Genomic DNA, 17270 nt, shown 5'->3' with positions numbered 1-17270 from the left:
GCGCTTGAATCAGCTATTTTAAATTGTTGAGTCATACTCCAGGGATGAATTGCCTAAGCAGAACTCCTGAAAGCCTTTTCTTTCTTACTGTCAACGCAATTGATAATTCACGAATCCTGCATACGTTCTGTGTGTAAATAATGACAAAAGGTCAACATTATTTACAACGTAGAACAGAAAAATAACACTTAGTTATCTATTCTACGATATAGGAGCATAGTGAGTGTAAGATACAATATGTGCTGGTGTGCTTTGGAATTTATAATCAATTAATTTTACCTTAAGCCACTCCGGCATTGCCCCACGAGTTGGGCGACATGTATTTATAATGAGTTTGGGTCTCTCTCGTTACCGAGCGAGGTTTTCAAAGTTTGTTTGGGTAAGTTCATGTCGGGCGGGACCCTTCTACGAAACTAGCAATCAGTCGGCTTTGGGGGGATTCTTGACATTCTTTCTACCAATAACTATTACAAATATTTATTACGAGGGTCCCTAAATTACCCTTTTGTTATGGATAAAACCAAGAAAAAAAAGAAAACGAGTAATTGCAAAATATAAGTCGAGAGCAAGCAAAATATACAGCATTGTCATTTGAAAGTCGGACAAAGAGAGTATCTCCGGATGTGGGAGAGATACAAAGTGCGAAATCTTAACCCTACCTACCTTTGATTTTTGGGGGCACCATCTTTTACCTAAAAATCCCCAGCGCAACTCTATGACCACTTATTACATTACCTCAGGAAATAACGTAAGCGTTTACAATTCCATATTAAGTTCCTTTAATTCATTTAAAAATCAAAAAGTACATCAAATGTGAAAACTTGCATTTCTTAAACCCGTTACAAAGGTTAAACTACTTTAATTGTAATAAATCTTGAGCTTACATATATTATATATATTATTTATTTTTTTCCTCCTGCTATATCTACCTGTATCTAGATTTGTATATTTCTTACTTCTTATTAGATTTTACTAAATAAAAACCTTAATATTTTCATTATATATGTATATGTGGTGATGTGCATATGAATGTATCACCTCTTGATTTATTAATAGAATATTTTAATGTATCGAAATTATAATGTTAATTGATTGATTAAAAAAATGAATTTAAATGTTTTGAATGATAATACGAATTTTGATATATCGAATTTTATTCAGGAATTTTACAGCTCCCGTCGTTTTCGTCTTTCACATTTGCTGGTCAAAATACAACTCAACTCCTCTCGCTTTTGTTCTTCTCTCTTCGCTGTTGCCACTTGTGTGCCTCGTTTGCTATTGACTAACAGAGATGTCACAACCCTTCCTACATATATATATCGAGCCTTTCCCGCAATTTAAGTGTAACCAACAAAAATACAGATATTAGTTTTTGCTGAAAACTGATAGTTTTGCATGATTTGAATGATCTGACAAATTTTTATAATAGAGAATAGTACCGTTATCAAGTTAAATCAAAAAGAAATTTTAGTGTAAGTGAATATTGAGGTTTGTTTACTTTTTTTTGTGACCGCAAATTGATACTTACCTCAAAAGTGCTTCCCTGTGGTATCTTACGAGTAATTTTTATTTTCACTTTTATCGTGTATATTTATATTGTTCGCAAAAGCACTTGTTGCATTTATACTGTATATTTTGCAAAAGAAAAATATATGGCTGAAAACGGAAATATATATTTTAGTTTGATACAAATCATTTCTGCTTAAGTTCGTGAAATCCAATAAAATTGTTTTACTATTTTAATATGGAGCTTTTTACAAAATAAGGTGATTAATTACTTTATATTATCTTTAAAATAAAATAACAAAACTGTGTTTTTATACCAATGAACCATCAAGAATAACTCACTGGTAAAGTATAGCGATACTGAATCTGAAAAGACATATTCTGGGGAATTAGAAAACGAGATATGCGTTGGAACAAGAGGGTACAAGAAGAAACGAAAACATCCTAAAAGACTTCGGGGTAAAAAACGAAAGCTGTATGAAGTTAAACCAAGCAAGATCGGTTGGTGCTAAATGAACACTTTTGATGCTTAGGCAACAAGAAACGGCAAAGAGATTGGCTTCTATCGTGCATGACCCGGAAATACGTTCAAAGGAGAACATCAGGCAGCCTTAAACAACAGTGGAGCTATGCATATTTCCTTACCTATAACGAAAAGCGTTTTAAAGTTTGTCAGCAGTTTTTACTGAAAACACTTAATATTTTCCAAAACACTTTAATATGTGTTAAGAAAAAACATACCTCTTCAAATTCCTCTTGCCTGACCAAAAAAAGACCTCCTCCCCATAATAAGTCTGATAATAAATGTGGCTTTTGAAATCATTCATTGAGAACCTACCAACAGTTCCTTCCCACTATTGTAGGAACAAAAGTACTAAGTTATATCTTCCACAGTAACTTTCGAAACGTGCCAACTTTGTATAGGTGTTACACGCAGCACTAAATAAATACAAATCAGGAGCAAGCTAAGTTATCCCGAAGAGTTTTTCGTACCATTTTCAAAAATGAATACCATATAGGCTTTCATTTGCCAAAAAAGGACAAATGCATTATTTTGTGAAAAGTATAAGAATTCGGACAGACAGAGAAGCACAAAACCTTTTACAACAAACTGAGGAACATAAAATGCACATACGGGACAGAGATAAATCAAAAGAAATTTCTTAGAAGACCAAAGAAAAAGCAAAGAGAATGGGAAGTATATCTGCGCCAGCTTCGACCTTCAGAAAGTATTGAATACACCACACGGAAAAAGCGTAAACCTTTTCTATTCAAGAAAATATGCTTTTTATAATCAAAGCGTTTACGAAAATGGCACAAGAAACGGTTATTGCTTTTTATGGGGTGATTTGAATTGAAAATGTGAATGTAACGAAATTTCCAGTGTAATTTTCCAATACATAAATATCGTGGATGAAAGGGGGATTCATTCTGATATAAATCTATATTGTGATAGTTGTGGTTGGGCAGAACAGGAACAGAGCTTGAAACTATGGTGGAAAAACAACACCATTTTCCGAAGCACATTAGCACTATCACAGAAAAAATTCACCAAAAAAAGCTGCAAGCTCAAATAGCACAAAACTGTGACAAGTTTGGAATAAGGTTTAATGAAGATTGGTTCATCAACTAAACCAGCATTGAAGTACCACATGAAAGCCGGTGTTTACTCTCGTTTGGAAGAAAATTTGCATTACCAGTAACAAAAGGTAATTTTTCCACCATACATCTAATTCGCAGAATTGGAACAAGGGATACAAGATATCGAGGATGACAGAAGTAAAGACGCGATAAGAAGCAACATACCAAAAGAAGAAATAAATAACAATCCGAAAGAAAAATATATAATTCAAATGTTTGAAAACACAAAGAAATTTCTACAACAGCACAAGGGCAGTGTTATGTTAACACAGGCGGATAAAGGAAACAAAACGGTTCTGATGAACAAAACCGAGTATGAGCAAAAAATTAGTGATCTACTTAGCGACAGAAAGGTATACAAAAACAATAAGAAAAGATCCAACGCAACAGCTTATGCAAAAAAATAACGCAATTGTTAATGATTTGTTTGAAAAAAAACAAAATCAACATAAGAGAAAAATGTCAACTAGCTAGTACAGCAGCCGCCGCGTCAAGATTACACGGTCTTCCTAAAATCCACAAGGAACATATGCCACTAAGACCAATCTCATTATCTACAAAGGTACCTTGTTACAGATTGTCCAAACATATTGGTGCGGTACTAAAAAACATAATATCGGAAGATTTCAACATAAAAAATGCATTTCAACTAAAAGACAGATTAAAGACTATTAAAGTAGAAGATGGTGAGACACTCATATCGTTCTACGTCATTTCACTATTTACAAACATTCCAACACACTTAGCCATACAGACGATAATGAAACAATGATCACAATTGGAAAAACACACAAATATCTCAAAAAAACAGTTTCCAAAATATATTAGAGTTTTGCTTACGAGAAAACAATTATTTTATGTACAACTCGAGGTTGTACCAACAAACGTACGGGATGCCAATGGGGAATCCCTTATCTCCGACTATAGCAGATATAGTATTGGACCAAAATACTTGACGACAGCATAGCTGAATTAAAAGAAAAGGACATATACATCAAATACATCAATAAGTATGTAGATGATGTATTCTCAATAATAAAAACTAAAGACGCGGAAGACATCTTAAAAATATTAAATGCGCAACATACAAGCATAAAATTCACTATGGAAAAAGAAAAGGAAAATAAAATAAACGGTTAGTAATGAATTGGTATACTAAATCCATCGCATCGGACCGACTAATTAACTATCACTCAAACCACCCATGGAAGTAAAAAATTAATACGGCAACAAGTATGATGTACAAAAGTAGCGCTACTCAGTGATGAACATTACATTGAGGAAAACATGAAGAAAATAAAAAATATATTTTTCAAAAATAGCTATCCAAGCACCCTCATTGATAGACTAATTCAAAACACAATAAACATAATTAGTCAAAAACGCGACAATTTACCGCCGAACAGGACCAACAAAAAATACATCGGTGTAACATATGTACATACCGGGTCTTACAGACAATCAAATACTGCATAAAACAATAAACAACAAAAACATTAATTACGCGCACAAGCCGAACAACACAATTATAGTTTTACAAAAATTAAATACCCAATCCCAAAAGATCAACAAAACGATGTGGTTTACAAAATAACATGCAATGGTCGCGATGATGATACATGTGGAAAATGTTATATTGGCACAACCAAACGACAACTGGGTATACGTACTAATGAACACAGAAAAGACGCAGCAAACAAAAAAACGAACACCGGTTTAGCTCATCACTTAACAAAGAGCAACCACGTAACGGACTTTTCAAATGTTGAAATATTAGATATCGAAAAAAGAGAAAAAACGAGAATGTCTCTTGAAAGCAGACGAATACAACAACAAATACACAACACACTAAATTTCAAAGAAGACTTTGACTATATCAGCAGCGTCTTACCACTAGGCTGACTAGGCTGTAGCCTAGGGCGGCAAAGTTCTGGGGGGGGGGGGGGGGGGGGGGGGGCGCCATTTAGGGGGCGAACAATTTTTAGAACCTAACGACAGAATAATTTATGATTTGGAAATCAAATGTGTAAGGAAAAAAATTATATTGAATAATCATTTATATCTCAAATAAAGGAAAATAATATGAAAAACATGTACCTATATCAATAATTTAATATAAGGAATTTGTTCATTCATTTCATGTATCATCAGTCGTAAGCATTCAGATAAAGGCGCGAAAATGTTTAAAGTGTGTGGCAACTGAGCGTTTAACATGTCGTCTGCTACTCTGTGCAACAACGTATCACGTGACCTTGTTTATCACTAGAAACAAGCGACTACATAATGCCAGCATGAAAAGGTAGCAACTTGCGAAACTTCCATTTCAGCCTTTGCTACTAGAATTTCCCACTTCGAACCGTTCGAACAACAACTAAAAAATTCCTGTATCGCTATGTCTTCACGCCGACTTCGCCAACTGCGTAAAAATTCAATGGCAACTACGACTGCTTAGCCGGTAAACGTTTATATATCCCGTTACTTGGCAGCAGACGCAATAGCATATGAAATATTTATGTAGGTACATATGTATGTAGCTGCTTTCAAAATTAAACCAACAAAAGTAGGCAGCCCAGCGTCATAAAAAAAAAAAAGCGTCATAGTCCATCAAAAAATTTGTTCCATATTTTCATTTGAACAAATTAAATGTTATAATACTGTAACGAATTTCGTGCAATTCCCCTTATTTGCAACCTTCTACTAATTTCGAATCACTAAACTGTTGAATAAATAACTCCAATATTTAATAATGCGAAACGGCCTTTATTAAAGTACTTCACAATAACACTTATAACTCGCAACTAATTGCTTAAATGAAACTGATAATACTGCTATTGCTCGCTAGATAGCGTCTTAAATCCTGCTGCTCCTGTTGCTGACTTTTATAGTGTTTGGTTACCTCGTTGACATTTCTAGGCGGTTCTGTTCTAGAATATACTAGTTGGTTATCTGCTATAAGTTTCTCAGCTATAACTACAGATGTACAATTTTTATAGTTTCTCTCACATGCGCGTGTATTTGTGAGCGGCACTTCCACAATTATAATTGCATATCTCAGATAAGATATTTGCATGTTTTTGTGCGTTGCTTCTCCGCTGCGTGTACGTACATATGTATGTGTAGACATAATGGTTGAATTATTGATATGCATACAGTCATTGCTTAGCATCGGCTTAGAGATGACAGTACCCCTAAGTGTTGCTAATATTCGTAACACTGCCCTCCACCTAAGTCTGAACATCCCGATCAGACAAATATCTCGATCTAAACGCTGCTAGCCTCTCCAAATGAACCACTCTTCTATTTCGTGGTTTCCCAATTGTTTGTATGCGGTAGATGACATCAATCCTCTTCACAACTCTGTACGGGCCTTCCCAACTGCACCGATATTTGGATGGAATACCTTTCCGCCGGTGAGGATTGTTATAGCAGTACCAAATCTCCCTTCCGGAAGCCTTCCGAATTATTTTCCTTGTCGTACCTGTCTTTCATCTTACTACTCATTACCCTGGGCCGTTCCTTCCCACTCTGTTGTTTGGCCAATGAACTACTTCGTAGAGCTTGCGCTTGACGGATTGGCTTCGCATAATCAGTATCGTTCCCACGATTCACAACAGGAGTGCGCCCGGCTTGAAACTACCCTCGCATTCTTTCTGGAAAATTCTTTCCTTCGTTTTGGTGCGTCCGTTAGGGTTTGTCAATGCCAGTATATCTCTCGCAGGTATCTTTGATTTTGTTTTGTTTGGCCCATTCGTTCCATCAACTTTTACCTTTGACTTTCGTGGTCTTTGTCGACTCTTCTCCACCAGTACTCGATTACTGCTGAACCCGTTTTCCAAACTGAAGCTAAGTGGCACATCCTGGTTTATACTGCATAATCCTTCTCTGCATATCGATCCTGATATCATAGTCAACTAGGAAATCCACTCCCAATATGACTTCATCAACGATCTCTGCCACAACGAATTTGTGTAGAACCATGACCTCCCCAATTAAGACTTCACATACCACTTCTCCCTGGACTTGGTTATACTCGCCAGTAATCGTACGCAATCTTGCTCCAGGTAATGGCTTTACTCTCCTGTTGACCTAATCGGATCGGATTAAATAATGAGATGCGCCCGTATCTACAGTCAGTACACGCTCCTTGCCATCCAAATTTCCTTTGAAGGTAAGACTCCTCGATTTCCTTCCAGTTTGCGAGATAGGTATCACACGACATTCAATAGCTGAGGCAAGTTCTCGATCTTTACATTTGACTCGCTCTTGCTTATCTCCTCCCGCTTTGCGTTTCCGACCAGCCAAGTTGGAACTAACATGACCGGTGCTGCAATGACGTGCAATGTGACTTGGTTTACCGCACTTGAAACACTTCGTAACTCCGGCATTTTTCTGTTGTAACCCCTTCAGTGCTTCCAAAATTGTGTCTACCCAGTCTGGCCTTTCCACTTCCATGCGATGAGCTTTGTACGCTGGCTTACTCAAAAGTGAGGCTGTTTCTTGAGTCAGTACATGCGATACCGTTTCAGCAAATGTTAGCTTTGGATTCGCATATGTAGCTCGTTTCGTTTCCACATCTCGTATGCCATTTATGAAGCTCTGGATTTTTACCCTCTCGGTGTATTCCACGGGTGCACCCGCATTTGCTAGATTGGCCAGTCTTTCGACATCCGACGCAAACTCCTACAAAGTCTCATTCACTTTTTGGTAGCGATTTTGTAACTCAATTTGATATATCTGTTTCCTATGCTTGCTTCCGTAACGTCTCTCGACAGCGGCCATCAATGCTTCATAACTTTTCCTTTCATACTCTGGAATAGTCTGTAAGATTTCAGCTGCGGGTCCTTTCAATGCAGTGCAGCAACTTTATCTTCAGCATTCCAGTTGTTCACTGCTGACGTCTTCTCAAATTGAAGCTTGAATACCTCGAAAGGAACAGAGCCGTCAAAAGATGGAGTTTTTACCTTCGGATTGCTCGCTGGAACAGCTGGGCGATTTAGTTGTTGCATAAGACCTTTCAACGCTTCTATCTCGGCATCAGTTTTGTCCTCGAGTTGTAAAATTTTTAAATCCTGCTCTTCCAGTTTCGCAAAGAGCTGCGATGATACCTGTTCCGAAATTTTTGTCGACATTCCAGATATACGTGCCTCTTGCGCTTCCAGTTGAGATGACATATGTATATGTCTTCTGTTCTTCCAATTGAGATGATATTTGCGACGCCATTTCTGAAATGCGTGTCTCCTGTGACTCCAGCTGAGATGCCATTTTCGATGTTTGTCCAGATATTGTGCTCGTTACTATCTGCGGTGTCTCGTTTTTGTTTTCTTCCATTTTTGTTGTTATTTTGTCGCTATCATAATGAAAGACATACCCCTCAGCACTGATTCCTTCAAATACCATCGCTACACTTAGTCGTCTTTGTAGCTGGGATTTATCGCCAAAAATAGCCAATCCACGGACTTCCAACTCCTTCTTCAGTTGCTGGATCGTCAATTCACTCAACTTTGCCATGTCCAAGTTGTATTCGAAGTCTTCGGAATTTATTCAGCAATTCCTCTTCTGACACCAATTGTAACAAATTTCGTGAAATTCCCCTTATTTGCAACCTTCTGTTAAGTTCGAATCACTAAACTGTTGAATAAATAACTCCAATATTTAATAATGCAAAACGGCCTTTATTAAAGTACCTTACAATAGCACTTATAACTCGCAACTAATTGCTTAAATGAAACTGATAATACTGCTATTGCTCGCTAGCTAGCGTCTTAAATCCAACTGATTCTCGCGCCTCTACTGTTGCTGTCTTTTATAGTGTTTGGTTTCCTCGTTGACATTTCTAGGCGGTTCTGTTCTAGAATCTACTAGTTGGTTATCTGCTATAAGTTTCTCAGCTATAACTACAGATGCACAATTTTTATAGCTTCTCTCACATGCGCGTGTATTTGCGAGCGACAATTATAATTGCATATCTCAGATAAGATATCTGCATGTGTTTGTGCGTTGTTTCTCCGCTGCGTGTACGTACATATGTGTAGACATAATGATTGAATTATTCATGTGCATACAGTCACTGCTTAGCATCGGCTTAGAGATGACGGTACCCCTTAGTGTTGCTAATATTCGTAACAATACTTTCAAATACAAATATTTAAAAACTAGTGGCAATCTGCAAAATTTAGAATGCTCGAATTAGTTGGGATCAAATTTCAAAACTTTTGTCAAAAAAAAGCTGCAGTCAGCGTCAAAACAAAGTGTTCAACCAATTTATGCGAATCTCAACAATTTCTTAGGTTAAATTATTTTCGCAATTTTTTTAATGAAAATGTATGTTGATATATAATAAGGACAATGAAGAATAAAGATCAAAATTTACTGAAAATTCCGCAAATCTTCATCAAAATTTCGAACTTCGCCAAGAATTTTCAGAATTTTTCTGAGTATGCAGTTTTGTAGCTCATTCAATTCTAGTATAATAATGTACTAATCTTAATCCGCTAAAGAGACTTCCCGATTTTTGGCAATTTTTTTCTACCTTCGAGGTATCAGCCATTAAAGAATATAAGACTTGTCAAAGTAGAAAAAAAATCAGGAAAACTCAGTTTGATGAAAAAAAAGGAGATGTAACATTGTTGGGCAGAAAGACTTGAGAGTCAATTCTTTTAGTGTTATCATCGACAATTTACTCTGCAATCTAGAAGAAAGAAGTTCAGGATACATAAACATTTTTAAGATATTTTCTGCGCTCATTGAATTGAATACTTTAAGTTCTGAAGACTTTCGTGAGCAAGCAAAACAGTTGTGTGAATTTTATCACGAAGACTTGGAAACATCCTTTGAGGATGAGTTAACTCATTTTAAAATGCACTGCATGGAAATGCAGATATCCAATTTTTCACCAACAGAAATGCTAAAATTTTTGCGGAAAAATGATCTTCAAATTGTGTTTCCAAACGTCGAAATGGTTTATAAAATACTTGTATGCACTGCAGTAACAAACTGTAGTGCCGAAAGATTTTTTTCATGCTTACGAAGAATAAAAAATTATTTACGTTCAACAACATCAGAACACGGAACGTCGGCTCCGGCTTTTCTTGCAATTGAATCTTCATTATGTGTAAAACTGGATTGTGATAGATTGATAGAAGAATTTGCAAAAAATAAGGCTCGACGCAAATTTTTGTGAATAAGTGTATTTTTATCCAAAGATCAAAATTTGTTAAGCATATACATATTGTAACGAATGTTAGCAGCACTGAGCGATGCTATCGTCTCTAAGCCGATGCTAAGCAGTGACGTGAATGCACATCAATAATTCAATCATTATGTATCTACATAAACGAAACAATAACTGCGTCTAAATATATGTACCATGTACGTATACGAGCAGCGGAGAGTCCGCTTCCCAAGGCAGTCGGTTATATGTACCGGAGCGACTCGGGATTTTTCCCGACCAAGGACTGTCATTTCAGTGTGACCCCATCTAATTTGTTTCGTCCCTCCCACAAATTGTCATCCTCCCAGCAGCTCCTTGCGGCAGGACTGCTCCATATTCTCTTACTCCGGGAAGGCATCGAATCCAATCCGGGTCCGTCTCCTGACCCCGGACCTGAGAAATGGTTTTGCTGCATCTGCCGGAAAAGAATCTTTTTAGGACGGTCATATTCTGTTCAGTGTTCCTCGTGCAAGGGATGATTGCATCGGACAGGTTGTTCTGGGCTTGATCCCAAAACCCGACGTCCACGTAACTTTTATAAATCTTTTGTGGCTCCTTGCTGTTCACGCCCAAGGGCGTCCCGTAGTCTACGTCTAAGCGCCCCCCCCCCCCCCCCCCCCCACTATCTTCCAGAAGCCCCGCTGCTCAGCAAGCCACAACAAGTACCCGCTGCTGCTCGCGCCCCACGGCGCCAACAACGCAAACAGCTGCTACCACTCATAACTACAATCTTCGTAGTAGAGTCGGAAGCAATGCTGAGCAACAGCCCCTGCCCCCGTCTTCTCCCCCTCTTTTCCGGCAGCAATCGTGTAGGTCAGGGAAACAGACTCTTAGTCCCTACCTCCGTTTGCACCGTTTGCCAGCACAGAATATATATGTTTGCGACATCCGCCCAATGCAGCTCCTGCCTTGGGTGGTGCCACTTCCCTAGATGTTCTGGTCTCCGCGACGGCAAGCCCCCGACGGGTTTCAAGGCGCCATGTTGCCGGGTCGCAAACCCAAATCATTCGGGTACCCCAATGTTTGCCCAAGGACGCCCAGTCCTAGGGCCACAACAGCAATTGCGTCCTGGCCTTCCCCAACCCAGGCATAGTCACCCGTCACTTACCCCCAGAGTGGCGACGTCTCCCCTTATGCACTTCAGAATTCTGCAGTTAAACTGTAATGTACTAACTGGGAAGATTACGGAGATAGTCGATTTCATGAAGCGGCACAACATCCGCATTGCTGCCATTCAAGAGACTAAACTCACAGCAAGATCTGCATTGCAGACCTGCTCTGGGTATAACGTCCACAGGAAAGACCGCGAGAGCGGAAATGGAGGCGGTCTCGCGTTTATCATACACCACTCTGTGCAATATTGTATATTTGATCCTGGCATCGACCGCAGGGACAATGTCTTAGAACGTCAAGGCCTATCTGTCCGGTCAGGCGATGCAAACCTAGAAATCATCAACATCTACATCCCTCCTGCCAGCTGTTGCCCCAGTGGATACCGCCCTAATATCAGGGCCTTACTCACTGGCAACAATCGCATTATCTTAGGCGATTTCAATGCCCATCATGATCTATGGCATTCAAACTTGCGGGCGGACAGTAGGGGTGAGATGTTGGCGGCTCAAATAGAAGAAACGACGTCCTGCACAATAAACGGAGACGCCCCCACACGTATGGTAGAAAGCTGTCACAGCTCGCCAGATATCTCAATCGTGAGCGCAGAACTCGTAAACTGCGTCAACTGGCAGCCGATGGTAACATTGGCATCCGACCACCTGCCGATACTTATTTCGCTTGAGCGTAACGCCGACTTCATCGTCACTGAAAAACGCACTTTCATAAACTTCAAAAAATGAAAGTGGGAAGAATATAAATCCTTTGCAGACAGCCGCCTAGCTGCCCTCCCTATCCCGACTGATGCCCGCCAAGGCGAGCGTGCCTTCCGTAAGGTCATTAAATCCGCCTCGGCACATTTCATTCCCGCCGGGAGAATTCCCGAAATCCGACCCCACTTCCCGGTGGAGGCCGCAAAGTTAGCGAGAGAACGTGACCTTATAAGACAGCTGGACCCAGGCGACCCCCAAATAAGGGATATAAACCAACGCATCAGATTGCTTGTAGATGAACACAAGCGGGTGAAATGGGAGGAGCACCTAAGAGGTTGTAACCTCTCTACCGGTGTGGGTAAACTTTGGTCCACCGTAAAGTCCCTATCGAATCCGACTAAGCACAAAGACAAAGTTTCCATCGCCTTTGGCGACAAAGTGCTGTCGGACGCAAAAAAATGCGCGAGCGCTTTCTACCGACAATATATAATGCATCCTACGGTCGACAAAGATAGACGGAGAGCCAATAGATGCGCACATAAACACAAATTCAGCGCGTCACCAATCACCATCACCGCTAAGGAGGTTGAGGACGCCATTGGTCGTGCTAAACCATCCAAAGCAGTGGGCCCAGACGGCATAGCCATGCCGATGCTTAAAAACCTAGGGAAAGAGGGGTTCAAATATTTAGCGCATGTCTTCAATCTGTCTCTTTCCACCTTTGTCATACCTGAGAAATGGAAAAGGGCCAAGGTGGTCCCGCTACTAAAGGCTGGGAAACCAGCTAACATAGGTGAGTCGTATCGTCCGATATCTCTCCTATCGCCAGTGGCAAAGACGCTTGAAGCCATTTTGCTCCCTTATTTCCAAGCAAATTTGCAGCTAGCCCCTCATCAGCATGGCTTCAGAAAACTCCATAGCACTACCACCGCGCTAAATGCCATTAGCACCCAGATAAATTGCGGTTTAGATCAATACCCCCACCATAGAACAGTACTCGTAGCGTTAGACCTATCAAAAGCTTTTGATACGGTCAACCATGGCTCGTTACTGCAGGACCTGGAAGGGTCTACCCTTCCCCCATGTCTTAAAAGGTGGACCGCAAATTATCTGGGTGGTCGGCAGGCATCGGTGCAATTTAGAAACGAAGCATCAAAACCAAGGAGAATTAAACAGGGGGTGCCACAGGGTGGTGTCCTATCCCCACTTTTGTTTAATTTCTACATATCTAAGCTACCTTCACCACCGGAAGGAGTCACAATCGTTTCCTACGCCGATAACTGCACAATAATGGCCACAGGCCCAGGCCCAGGCCCAAAGATCGATGCGCTGTCCAATAAAATAAACGGCTACCTCCCTGATCTCTCCAGTTTTTTCGCCTCGCGAAACCTGGCATTATCACCGACTAAATCTTCCGCGACCTTATTTACAACATGGACGCCCCAAATGTCGACCATTTTGAACATCCACGTCGATGGCACTACGCTACCGACTGTCCGACACCCCAAAATCTTGGGTGTGACGTTTGATCAGGATCTACATTTTGGTGAGCACGCAGCCGCAATTGTTCCCAGAATTCAGAGCCGTAACAAAATCCTCAAATCCCTCGCTGGCAGGACTTGGGGAAAAGATAAAGAAACGCTCATGACTACATACAAAGCAATTAACCAGCCGATTACGTGCTACGCGTCACCCATATGGTCGCCAAGCCTAAAAATCACCCAATGGAAGAAACTACAGGCCTGCCAAAATACTGCTCTCAGAATCGCCACGGGCTGTCTTCTTATGTCCCCAGAACACCATCTGCATAATGAGGCGAGAATACTCCCCATCAGGGAGAGAAATGAGATGCTGACCAAACAGTTCCTGTTGAATACCCAGAAACCTGGGCATCCCAACAGACATCTGATTGATGAACCAGCACCGCCTAGGGGCTTAAGGAGTCATCTCCGTAAGCATTTTGAGGAAATACGGCACCTGAGAACCCAGCCGTATGAAGTGAAAAAACACAAGCAGGTCCTTGGTGAACTCCATAAACAGGCGTCGGACCTTTATGCCGGGAATTGCCCGGTGAATCCAGTACTTAACTAAAATTATCCAAGACTTGCGGAAGAGGAACGCATACTCCCCAGGGAAACGCGTGTCACTCTTGCTCAACTTCGTTCTGGATACTGTAACAGGTTAAACTCTTACCTATCCAGAATCAACCCCGACATAAAAATGTATGCCCCGCTTGCAATGTGTCCCCACATGACACCAACCATCTCTTCAATTGTAATGTGGAACCAATGCCTCTAACACCCCTTTCCTTATGGTCCACCCCAGTTGAAACGGCAAGTTTCCTTGTACTCCCGTTAGAGGATATTGATGACAATTTGTGATCGGTCGCGGCTATTAGGTGGGCGAGCATTGCTACAACAACAACAACAAGAGCAGCGGAGAGTAAATGCACAAACACATGCATATATCTGAGATACTCCTATAAGTATGCAATGAGAAAAACTATAAAATTGTGCAATTGTAGTTACAGCTGAGAAGTTTGGTTATTAAGCAAGCTATTCGTTGCACAGTTTGGGTGTTATTGTGAAGTACTTTAATAAACGCCATTTTGCATTATTACAAATTGGAGTTATTTATTCAACAGTTTAGTGATTCGAACTTAGCAGAGGATTGCAAATAAGAGGATTTGCAAGTAAATTCATTACAATATGTATGTACATGGAATTATTAATATAAATAAAAAAGTATCAGCTAAAAGTACTTAGATATTACTTGTTACGATTTCTTTTATTTCATATACATATCCAAGATAATTTTTAAAAAGTGGTGGAGGGGGGGGAGAAAAATAAACAGCCTAGGCGGCAAATACCTCAAGTCCGCCCCTGAGCGTCTATTCAGCTCTTATTCAGAGATGTAAATGAAAGTAAACAAAAATGCAAGTGCGAACTGTTTATGTATATTTGTCAAAATAAAGTGCAATAGTTAATTTAATTATAATACAATTAATGTAAGTAAATAAAAAATTTGTATGATGTGTCAGTTTCATGTTAATTGATAGAAAGTGTTAGAAAAAAGTATCAAAATATTAATATGTATATTATTTCTGCATATTTACCATTAAAGAAATCCCCAGAAGATGACGTGAAAAAAGAACGTCGAAACGCGTCGGGAAAAAACAACAACAACTGTTTTTTTAATTTTTGACCATATGTGCTCAACCCAGCAAACACAAATATTATAAATTGGTCCATCTATAAACATAAAATACTGTTTAATATATTGTGTTCAAATTTGGAATTGTATAAGTTTCCTTTAATTTCAAATGTATATATGTACTAAAAAATTACAATAAATACGCCTTTAATGTGCCCCTATGTAATCTGAAAAATATAATTGAATAACTTAAAATTTAAGGTAACCAATAAAATAGTGTTTGGAAAGTGAGCCAACATGACAGCATAAAAAAAAAAACTTAACTACAGATAACAGGACTTTCGGTACAGTGTGGATAAAAACCGAAGTCTTAATTGCAGGCTCAAGAAATATTTTATACACATACCAAATTTCATGATAGTAGCTATTTTTTGTCAGAAGATAATTACAAAAAACCTTCTACTGTAAAATTTACTTTTTGTTGGTTACACTTAAATTGCGGGACAAAAGGAAATGCGAAAATTTGTATATACGCCTCTATGTTTTAATACATGTATAAGGTTTTAAAATATGTCGAAAAACAAAAGTTAAAAAAATTGTTTACACGAAAATTAAGCAAACTAATCAACAACATGTAGCTTGATCGTCAATTTGCAAATACTCGCTCAAATGAAAATGCGAAAATGTGCAGATGTACGCATGTTAGGCGCTACCTTAATAAGACCAACGGTGGCTTAGCTAGTGGGCCACAGATTTTTTCGTACCAACAAAACTAAGCATGATCGGACATAGTTAGCTTTGCCATTCAACCAGTAATGTGCGCCTGGTAGCCGCTTATCACATACACCTACAAGAATTTTGATTGATATGTAATTATGTTAACTTACCGCACATCCGGAATCGTTGAAAGACTTTTCCTCCAGCCTTGGTTGTTGTAGCGATAAGGTTGCTCCCCGAAGGCTTTGGGGGGTGTTATCGATGTGATGATCCTTTGCCGAATACAGGTCCGGTACGCTCCGATAACACATCACCATTAAGGTGCTAGCCCGACCATCTCGGAACGATTTATATGGCCACATTAAACTTTCAGGCTGTTTGTTGGAGTAAAAGAGATTGAGAGTTGCTGCTAATGAATGTTGCTGATTTTGTTATTTTTATAGTTAGGTATTATGTTTTAAGATTGTGACGAATATTAGTAACACTAAGTGATACTCACATCTCTAAGCAGTGACTTGTATGCAAATCAACAAATCAATCATTATGTCTACCCATATGTCCATACAAGCAGCCGAAAGCAACGCACAAACACATGCATATATCTGAGATACTCCCAAAAGTAGGCAATAATTTGTGCAAGTATCACTCACATATACATGCGCATACGAGATGATATAGGCGTGCATCTGTAGTTATAGCTGATAAGTTTATAGCTGATAAATAAGTAGTAGATTCTAGAAATAGAAACGCCTAGAAATATGCGAGCGACACAACACAGAGTATAAAAGAGCGACAGCTGAACAATCAGAAGTCAGTTTGTTATTTAATAAAGACCATTTTTCATTATTAAATAGGGGGGTTATTCATTCAACAGTTTAGTGATTCGAACGCTAGTAGAATGTTCCAAATAAGAAGAATTGCAGCAAATTCGTTACAATTGGTGTCAGAAGAGGAATTGTTGAATAAATTCCGAAGATTTCGAGTACAACAAGGAGATGGCAAAGTGGACTGAATTGAAGACTCAGCAACTAAAGAAGGAGTTGGAAAGCCTTGGACTGAATACAACCGGCAATAAACTCGAACTTTAGGCACGACTGCGAGATGCAATAGAATTAGATGGAACTAACGAGGAAGAGTATGTCTTTTACCCTGATGTGGAAAAATCACCAACCAAATTTGAAGAGAAAAACGAAACAGCGCAGACAGTTACCAGCACAGAC

The 17270-nt window shown here is 39.3% G+C and overlaps 1 protein-coding gene across 13 annotated transcripts in view; it reads left to right on the top strand.

Moving 5' to 3' along the window:
- Positions 1-17270, top strand: part of shot (dystonin-like protein short stop) — a 1374398-nt gene that overhangs the window by 916244 nt on the left and 440884 nt on the right. The gene's annotated exons all lie outside the window — the stretch shown is intronic.

Source organism: Eurosta solidaginis, chromosome 3 (genome assembly GCF_040869045.1).
Source record: "Eurosta solidaginis isolate ZX-2024a chromosome 3, ASM4086904v1, whole genome shotgun sequence".
Taxonomy (NCBI): domain Eukaryota; kingdom Metazoa; phylum Arthropoda; class Insecta; order Diptera; family Tephritidae; genus Eurosta; species Eurosta solidaginis.
The sequence above is the reverse complement of the archived record's forward strand: the minus strand, read 5'-3'. Positions and strand labels throughout refer to the sequence as shown.